The following is an 8,987-nucleotide window of genomic DNA, read 5'->3' on the forward strand; positions in this document are numbered from 1 at the left end:
ACTGATCGCGGCCCGCACCCCGTATGAAGAAGTGGAAGGGGGCAGGTGCTGGCAGGCAGCCCCCAAAAAATGGCCACCCGCACCTGCCCTTTAATTTGCGCCGAGGCAGCTGCAAAAACACTACCCTGACCCTGTCGGACATATCGTCCGGTGGTAGGTCAGTGGGCACGACTGAAGTTTGCGGCCGGGGCACTGCGCACGGCGATGACGTCATCGCCAGAGGCGCAGCGCCGCAATATGCTACCACCGCTGCTAACCTCCCGGGGCACTAATGGGAGGCACAAAGCAACCCAATTGTTCCCCCAAAGAGCCTGCAAAGGGATATAGATAGGTTAAGTGAGTGGGCAAAAATTTGGCAGATGGAGTATAATGTGGGAAAATGTGGGGTTATCCAATTTGGTAGGAAGAATAAAAGAGCAGATTATTATTTAAATGGAGATCGACTACAAAATGCTGTGGTACACAGGGATCTGGGGGTCCTTCTACATGAAACACAAAAAGAACATAAGAACATAAGAAATAGGAGCAGGAATAGGCCAATCGGCCCCTCGAGCCTGCTCCGCCATTCAATAAGATCATGGCTGATCTGATCCTAACCGCCAATCTCTATCACAGAACTATCTCCTGAAACTAACAGAATTAGACACATGAAATAGGAGCAGGATCAGGCTACACGGCCCCTGGGCCCGCTCCGCTACCCACAGGGCCATGACCGATCCGAACCTAGACTCATGCCCAAATTCCTGCCCACTCCCCGTAACCCTTAATTCCCTTTACTTCTAGGAAACTGTCTATTTCTGTTTTAAATTTATGTAATGATGTAGCTTCTACAGCTTTTTGGGGCAGCATATTCCATGGACCTACCACCCTCTGAGTGAAGTAGTTCCTCCTCATCTCAGTTTTGAAAGAGCAGCCCCTTATTCTAAGACTATGCCCCCTAGTTCTAGTTTCACCCATCATCGGGAACATCCTCCCCGCATCCACCCGATCCAACCCCTTCACAATCTTATATGTTTCAATAAGATCGCCTCTCATTCTTCTGAACTCCAATGAGTAGAGTTCCAATCTACTCAACCTCTCCTCATATGTCCATCCCCTCATCCCCGGGATTAACCGAGTGAACCTTCTTTGTACTGACTTGAGAGCAAGCATGTCCTTTCTTAAGTATGGACACCAGAACTGTATGCAGTATTCCAGGTGCGGTCTCACCAATACCTTGTACAACTGAAGCAATACCTCCCTATTTTTATATTCTATCCCCCTAGCAATGAAAGCCAACATTCCATTGGCCTTCTTAATCACTTGCTGCACCTGCATACTAACCTTTTGAGTTTCGTGCACCAGGACCCCCAGACCCCTTTGTACTTCAGTACTTTCCAGTTTCTTGCCATTAAGATAATAACTTGCTCTATGATTTTTCCTGCCAAAGTGCATAACCTCACACTTTCCAGTATTGTATTCCATCTGCCAAATCTCTGCCCACTTACTTAGCCTGTCTATGTCCCCTTGCAGGTTTTTTATGTCCTCCTCACTCACTACTTTCCCTCCCATCTTAGTATCATCTGCAAACTTTGATATGTTACACTCGGTCCCCTCCTCCAAATCATTAATATAGATTGTAAAGAGTTGGGGACCCAGCACTGACCCCTGCGGAACACCACTAGTTACTGATTGCCAGTCTGAGAATGAACCATTTATCCCAACTCTCTGCCTTCTGTTAGATAGCCAATCCTCTATCCATGCCAGAATATTACCCCCAATCCCATGATTTTTTATCTTAAGCAATAATCCTTTGTGTGGCACCTTGTCAAATGCCTTTTGGAAGTCTAAATACACTACGTCCACTGGTTCCCCTTTATCCACCCTATATGTTACTTCCTCAAAGAACTCCAGCAAATTTGTCAAACATGACTTCCCCTTCATAAAACCATGCTGACTTTGTCCTATTAAATTATGATTATCCAAATGTCCTGTTACTGTCTCCTTAATAATGGACTCCAAAATTTTACCTACCACAGATGTTAGGCTAACCGGTCTATAGTTTCCAGCCTTCTGTCTACTGCCCTTTTTAAATAAGGGTGTTACATTAGCAGTTTTCCAGTCTGCCGGGACCTTTGCTGAGTCCAGGGAGTTTTGGAAAATTATTACCAATGCATCCACAATCCCTACCGCCACTTCCCTCAAGACCCTAGGGTGTAAGCCATCAGGTCCAGGTGATTTATCCGCCTTGAGTCCCATTATTTTACCGAGTACCACTTCCTTAGTGATTTTGATTGTGTTTATCTCCTCCCCCCCTATAGCCCCCTGTTTGTCCAGTGTTGGGATATTCTTAGTGTCCTCTACTGTAAAGACTGATACAAAATATTCATTCAGTGTTTTTGCCATCACCATATTTCCCACCATTAATTTCCCGGTCTCATCCTCTAAGGGACCAACATTTACTTTAGCCACCCTTTTTCTTTTTATATAACTATAAAAACTCTTACTGTCTGTTTTTATATTTTTTGCTAATTTACTTTCATAATCTATCTTCCCTTTCTTAATCAATCTTTTTGTTATTTTTTGCTGTCTTTTAAAGTTTTCCCAATCCTCTATCCTCCCACTAGATTTGGCTACCTTATATGCCCTTGTTTTTAGTCGAATACTATCCTTAATTTCTTTACTTAGCCACGGATGGCTGTCTTTTCTTTTACACCCTTTCCTTCTCAGTGGAATATAATTTTTTTGGAAGTTGTAAAATAACTCCTTAAATGTACACCACTGATCATGTATCGTCTTACCCTTTAATCTATTTTCCCAATCCACTCTACTCAATTCCGCTCTCATACCTTCATAGTCTCCTTTATTCAAGCTTAGCACGCTTGTTTGAGATCCAACCTTCTCACCCTCTAATTGAATATGGAATTCAACCATGTTATGGTCACTCATTCCAAGGGGATCCTTTACTAGGACATTTTTAATTAATCGGGTCTCGTTACACAGGACCAGATCTAAGGTTGCTTGCCCCCTGGTCGGTTCAGTTACATACTGCTCAAGAAACCCATCCCTAATACACTCAATGAACTCATCCTCAAGGCAGCCCTGCCCAATTTGATTTGTCCAATTAATATGATAGTTAAAATCCCCCATAATTATAGATGTTCCCTTATTACAAGCCTCAACTATTTCCTGATTGATACTCCGTCCAACCGAGTTGCAACTGTTCGGAGGCCTATAGACTACACCCACTAGTGTTTTTTTCCCCTTATTATTCCTTATCTCCACCCAAACTCTTTCATTATCCTGATCTTTTGACCCAATATCATTTCTCTGTATTACAGTGATTCCTTCCTTTATTAACATAGCCACCCCACCTCCCCTTCCTTCCTGCCTGTCCTTCCTGATCATTAAATAACCTGGTATGTTTAATTCCCAGGCATTGTCACCCTGCAGCCATGTTTCTGTAATGGCCACAAGATCATACCCATATGTAGTTATTTGTGCCATTAACTCATCTATTTTGTTACGAATGCTACGTGCATTCAGATAGAGAACTTTCAAATATGTTTTGTGACACTTAGTTCCTGCTTTTGCCCTTTTTATTACTTTACCTTTTACTCCATACCTTCTGCCCCATCCTGACACGCTCTGGTTTTTAATTTCCCCACTGCTACCTAAGTCTATGACCTTCTCTGTTGTCATTTTTATTATTTGCTCTCTAGGAACCTCCCCCCCACTAGTTAGTTTAAAGCCCTCTCTACAGCCCTAGTTATATGATCCGCCAGGACTCTAGCCCCAGCACTGGCCAAGTGAAGCCCATCCCAACGGAACAGCTCCCTCCTGCCCCAGTACTGGTGCCAGTGTCCCAGGAAGCAAAACCCATTTCTCCCACACCAGTCTTTGAGCCACACATTTAACTCTCTAATTTTATTTGTCCTAGCCAAATTCGCTCGTGGCTCAGGTAATAATCCAGAGATTATTACCCTTGAGGTTCTGTTTTTTAATTTGACCCCTAGCTGCTCATACTCCTTTAGTTAGCATGCAGGTACGGCAAATAATTAGGAAGGCAAATGGAATGTTGGCCCTTATTGCAAGGGGGATGGAGTATAAAAGTAGGGAAGTCTTGCTACAACTGTACAGGGTGCTGGTGAGACCACATCTGGAGTACTGCGTGCAATTTTGGTCTCCTTATTTAAGGAAGGATATATTTGCATTGGAGGCAGTTCAGAGAAGGTTCACTAGGTTGATTCCTGAGATGAAGGGGTTGTCTTATGAAGAAAGGTTGAGCAGGTTGGGCCTATACTCATTGGAGTTTAGAAGAATGAGAGGTGATCTTATTGAAACATATAAGATTTTGAGGGGACTTGACAGGGTAGATGCAGGGAGGATGTTTCCCCTTGTGGGGGAATCTAGAACTAGGGGCATAGTTTCAGAATAAGGAGTCGCCCATTTAAAAGAGCAGATTATCATTTAAATGGAGAGAGACTACAAAATGCTGTGGTACACAGGGATCTGGGGGTCCTTGTACATGAAACACAAAAAGTTAGCATGCAGTTACAGCAAGTAATTAGGAAGGCAAGTTGGCCCTTATTGCAAGGAGGATGGAGTATAAAAGTAGGAAAAACTTGCTACAACTGTACAGGGCGCTGGTGAGACCACATCTGGTGAGGAGGAATTTCTTCTCTCAGATGGTTGTGAATCTTTGGAGTTCTCTACCCCAGAGAGCTGTGGAGGTGGAGTCATTGAATACATTCAAGGCAGAGATAGACAGATATTTGAGCTACAGGGGAATCAAGGGGCATGGAGAGCGGGCGGGAAAGGGGAGTTGAGGCCATAATCTTATTGAATGGCGGAGTAGGCTCGAGGGGCCAAATGGTCTACTCCTATTTCTTATGTTCTTATGATCTTATGTGAGAGAAATTTAGAGTATTCTGTTTACACACCTATTGTAGCTTTTGTTTTGTGTTCTGTAAAATTTAGCATTATACTAAGGGACAGAGAAAGAAGGGATGAGAGAAAGAGAGATGAGAAAGAGTGTCTTTCTTCATTTAATGTTTCTTCAATATTCAAAAAAGCCATCAGCTGAATTTTGAATCGAACTGATTATCTCCACCTGATAGAAAAAGGACAATGGTGGTGGTGTTCCCATGCGCCTGCTGCTCTTGTCCTTCTAGATGGTAGAGGTCGCAGGTTTGGGAGGTGCTGCCAAAGAAGCCTTGGTGAGTTGCTGCTGTGCATCTTGTAGATGGTACACACTGCAGCCACAGTACGCCGGTGGTGGAGGGAGTGAATGTTTAATGTGGTAGATGGGGTGCCAATCAAGCGGGCTGCTTTGTCCTGGATGGTGTCGAGCTTCTTGAGTGTTGTTGGAGATGCACTCCTTACTTGTGCCTTGTAGATGGTAGAATCGCTTTGGGGAGTCAGGAGGTGAGGCACTCACCGCAGAATACCAAGCTTCTGACCTGCTCTTGTTGCCACAGTATTTATGTGGCTGGTCCAGTTAAGTTTCTGGTCAAGGGTGACCCCCAGTATGTTGAGGGTGGGGGATTCAGCGATGGTAATTCCATTGAATGTCAAGGGGCGGTGGTTAGACTATCGCTTGTTGGAAATAGCCATTGCCTGGCACTTCTGTGGCGCGAATGTTACCTGCCACTTATCAGCCTAAACCTGAACGTCGTCCAGGTCTTGTTACATGCAGGCATGGACTGCTTCATTATCTGTGAATGGCACTGAACACTGTGCAGTCATCAGCGAACATCCCCATTTCTGACCTTATGTTGGAGGAAAGGTCATTGATGAAGCAGCTGAAAATAATTGGGCCTAGGACACTGCCCTGAGGAACTCCTGCAGCGATGTCCTGGGGCTGTGATGATTGACTTTCAATCACCACAACCATCTTCCATTGTGCTAGGTATGACTCCAGCCAGTGGAGAGTTTTTCCCCCCCAATTCCCATTGACTTCAGTTTTACTAGGGCTCCTTGATGCCACACTCGGTCAAATGCTGCCTTGATGTCAAGGGCAATCACTCTCATCTCACCTCTGGAATTCAGTTCCTTTGTCCATGTTTGGACCAAGGCTGTAATGAGGTCAGGAGCAGAGTGGTCTTGGTGGAACCCAAACTGGGCATCAGTGAGCAGGTTATAGGTGTATAAGTGCTGCTTGATAGCACTGTCGATGACGCATTCCATCTTCTTCTTCTTAGGCAGTCCCTCGGAACCGAGGATGGCTTGCTTCCACATTAAAAATGAGTTCGCCGGTGACTGATGAATCCAATGCGGGACCTACAGTTTCTGTCACAGGTGGGGCAGACGGTGGTTGAAGTGGCTGGTGGTTGGGGTGCTTGGGTTGACGTGCGCTCCTTGCGCTGCCTGCGCTTGGCTTCCGCTCGCTCCCGGCGAAGAGACTCGAGGTGTTCGGCGCCTTCCCGGATACTTCTCCACTTTGTGCGGTCTTGGGCCAGGGATTCCCAGGTGTCAATGGGGATGTTACACTTTTTCAAGGAGGCTTTCAGGGTGTCCTTGAAGCGCTTCCTCTGCCCACCTGGGGCTCTCTTGCCGTGCCGGAGCTCCAAGCAGAGTGCTTGTTTTGGGAGTCTCGTATCGGGCATGCAGACAATGTGACCCGTCCATCGGAGCTGATTGAGCGTGGTCAAAGCTTCGATGCTGGGGGTGTTGGCCTGAGCAAGAACACTGACATTGGTGCGCCTATCCTGCCAATGGATTTGCAGGATCTTGTGGAGGCAGCATTGGTGGTACCTCTCCAGTGCTTTGAGGTGCCTGCTGTACATGGTCCATGTCTCTGAAGCATACAGCAGGGCGGGTATCACTGCTGCTCTGTTGACCATGAGCTTAGTGCCAGGTTTGAGGTCCTGGTCTTCAAACACTCTCTTCCTCAGGCGACCGAAGGCTGCACTGGCACATTGAAGGCAGTGTTGGACTTTGTCGTCGACGTCTGCCCTTGTTGACAGTAGGCTCCCGAGGTATGGAAAGTGGTCCACGTTGTCCAAGGCCTTGTCGTGGATTTTGATAATCGGGGGGCAGTACTGTGTGGCGGGGGCAGGTTGGTAGAGGACCTTATTCTTACGGATGTTTAGTGTAAGGCCCATGCTCTCGTACGCTTCAGTGAAGGTGTTGACGATGGTTTGGAGTTTGACCTCTGAGTAAGCGCAGATGCAAGAGTCGTCTGCATACTGTAATTCGATGACAGAGGATGGGACGACCTTGGATCTGGACTGGAGGTGACGGAGGTTGAACAGTTTCCCGTTTGTTCTGTAAATTAGCTCCACTCCAGTGGGGAGCTTACTGAGGGTGAGATGGAGCATTGCAGCAAGGAAGATCGAGAAGAGCGTTGGTGCAATGACACAGCCTTGTTTGACCCTGGTTCGTACGTGAATTGGGTCTGTTGTGGAACCGTTGGTCAGGATCACGGCTTGCATGTCGTCGTGAAGCAGGCGGAGGATAGTGACAAACTTTTGAGGGCAGCCGAATTTGAGGGGGACACTCCATAATCCCTCATGGTTGACAGTATTGAAGACCTTTGTGAGATCAAAGAAGGCCATGTACAGCGGTTGGTGCTGTTCCCTGCATTTCTCTTGTAATTGACGTGCGGTGAAGATCATGTCCAGTGTGCCCCTTAGTGGGCGGAATCTGCATTGCAACTCTGGGAGGAGCTCTTCGGCCACTGGGAGAAGGCGATTGAGGAGGATTCTTGCGATGACTCCCTGTGGCAAACAGCAGGGAAACTCCTCTGTAATTACTGCAATCGGACTTGTCACCTTTCTTGAAGATGGTCACAATTACGACATCTCTGAGATCCCCTGGCATGCTCTCCTCCTTCCAGATAAGAGAAATTAGTTCATGAATTCGCGCCTGTAGTGCTTCTCCGCCATGCTTTAGTGCCTCGGCGGGGATTCCATGTGCTCCTGAGGCCTAGTTGTTCTTCAGTTCTCGGGTGGCCTTTTCAACCTCATGCCGGGCTGGGGTTGTGCTGAGATGGTGGCAGGTATCATGCTGTGGGATGGAGTTGAGGACACTTGCATCGAAGGCAGAGTCCCGGTTAAGGAGATCTTTGAAGTGCTCCGTCTAGTGGGCACTGACTGCCTCTCTGTCCTTGATGAGTAGCTCTCCGTTCTTGGCCCACAGTGGGGTAGGGCCTTGGGTGCTTGGGCCGTAGATGGTCTTTGACTGCACTAAAGAATCCACGCACGTCATGGTTGTCGGCTAGCTGCTGGATCTCCTGCGCTTTCTCCACCCACCATCTGTTCTTTGGGTCGCGAGTTTTTTGTTGGGCCTCAGCCTTCAGGCCTCTGTAGAGCTGCTTTATTGCTCTCGAGTTTTGTTGCTGTTTCCAGATCAGGAATGCCTTGCGCTTGCGGCTTATTAGCTCCCGGATCTCCTGATCATCCTCGTCGAACCAGTCTTGGTGTTTCCTGGTCGAGTGACCGAGCGTCTCTTCACAGGTGCTGATTATGGGGGCCTTGGGTGCAGACCAGGCGTTGTGGGCACTCTGCATCTCTGCATCACTGGGAGTCGTCAGGTTGTTTCTGAGGCGTAGGCTGAATAGGGCTTTCTTAGCAGGGTCTTTGAGTGCTCCGGCGTTAATTTTCCTGCGGCATTGTTTCTGTTGCCGCCGCTGTTTTGGGGCTACATTGATGGAGATGACAGAGCAGATTACGGTGGCATAGTGGTTAGCACTGTGGCATAGTGGGGCAGCACGGTGGCATAGTGGTTAGCACTGTTGCCTCACAGCGCCAGGGACCTGGGTTCGAATCCGGCCTCGGGCGACTGTCTGTGTGGAGTTTGCACATTCTCCCTGTGTTTGCATGGGTTTCCTCCAGGTGCTCCGGTTTCCTCCCACAGTCCAAAGATGTGCGGGTTAGGTTGATTGGCTATGATAAATTGACCCTTAGTGTTAGGGAGATTAAATATGTGGGGTTACGGGGATAGGGTGGGATATGTGTTGGTGTAGGAGTTACGGGGATCGGGTGGGATATGTGTCGGTGCAGGCT

The sequence above is a fragment of the Somniosus microcephalus genome, chromosome 5, assembly GCF_052327205.1.
Source record: "Somniosus microcephalus isolate GS21.2 chromosome 5, FLI_Smic_1.0, whole genome shotgun sequence".
NCBI classification, from domain to species: Eukaryota; Metazoa; Chordata; class Chondrichthyes; order Squaliformes; family Somniosidae; genus Somniosus; species Somniosus microcephalus.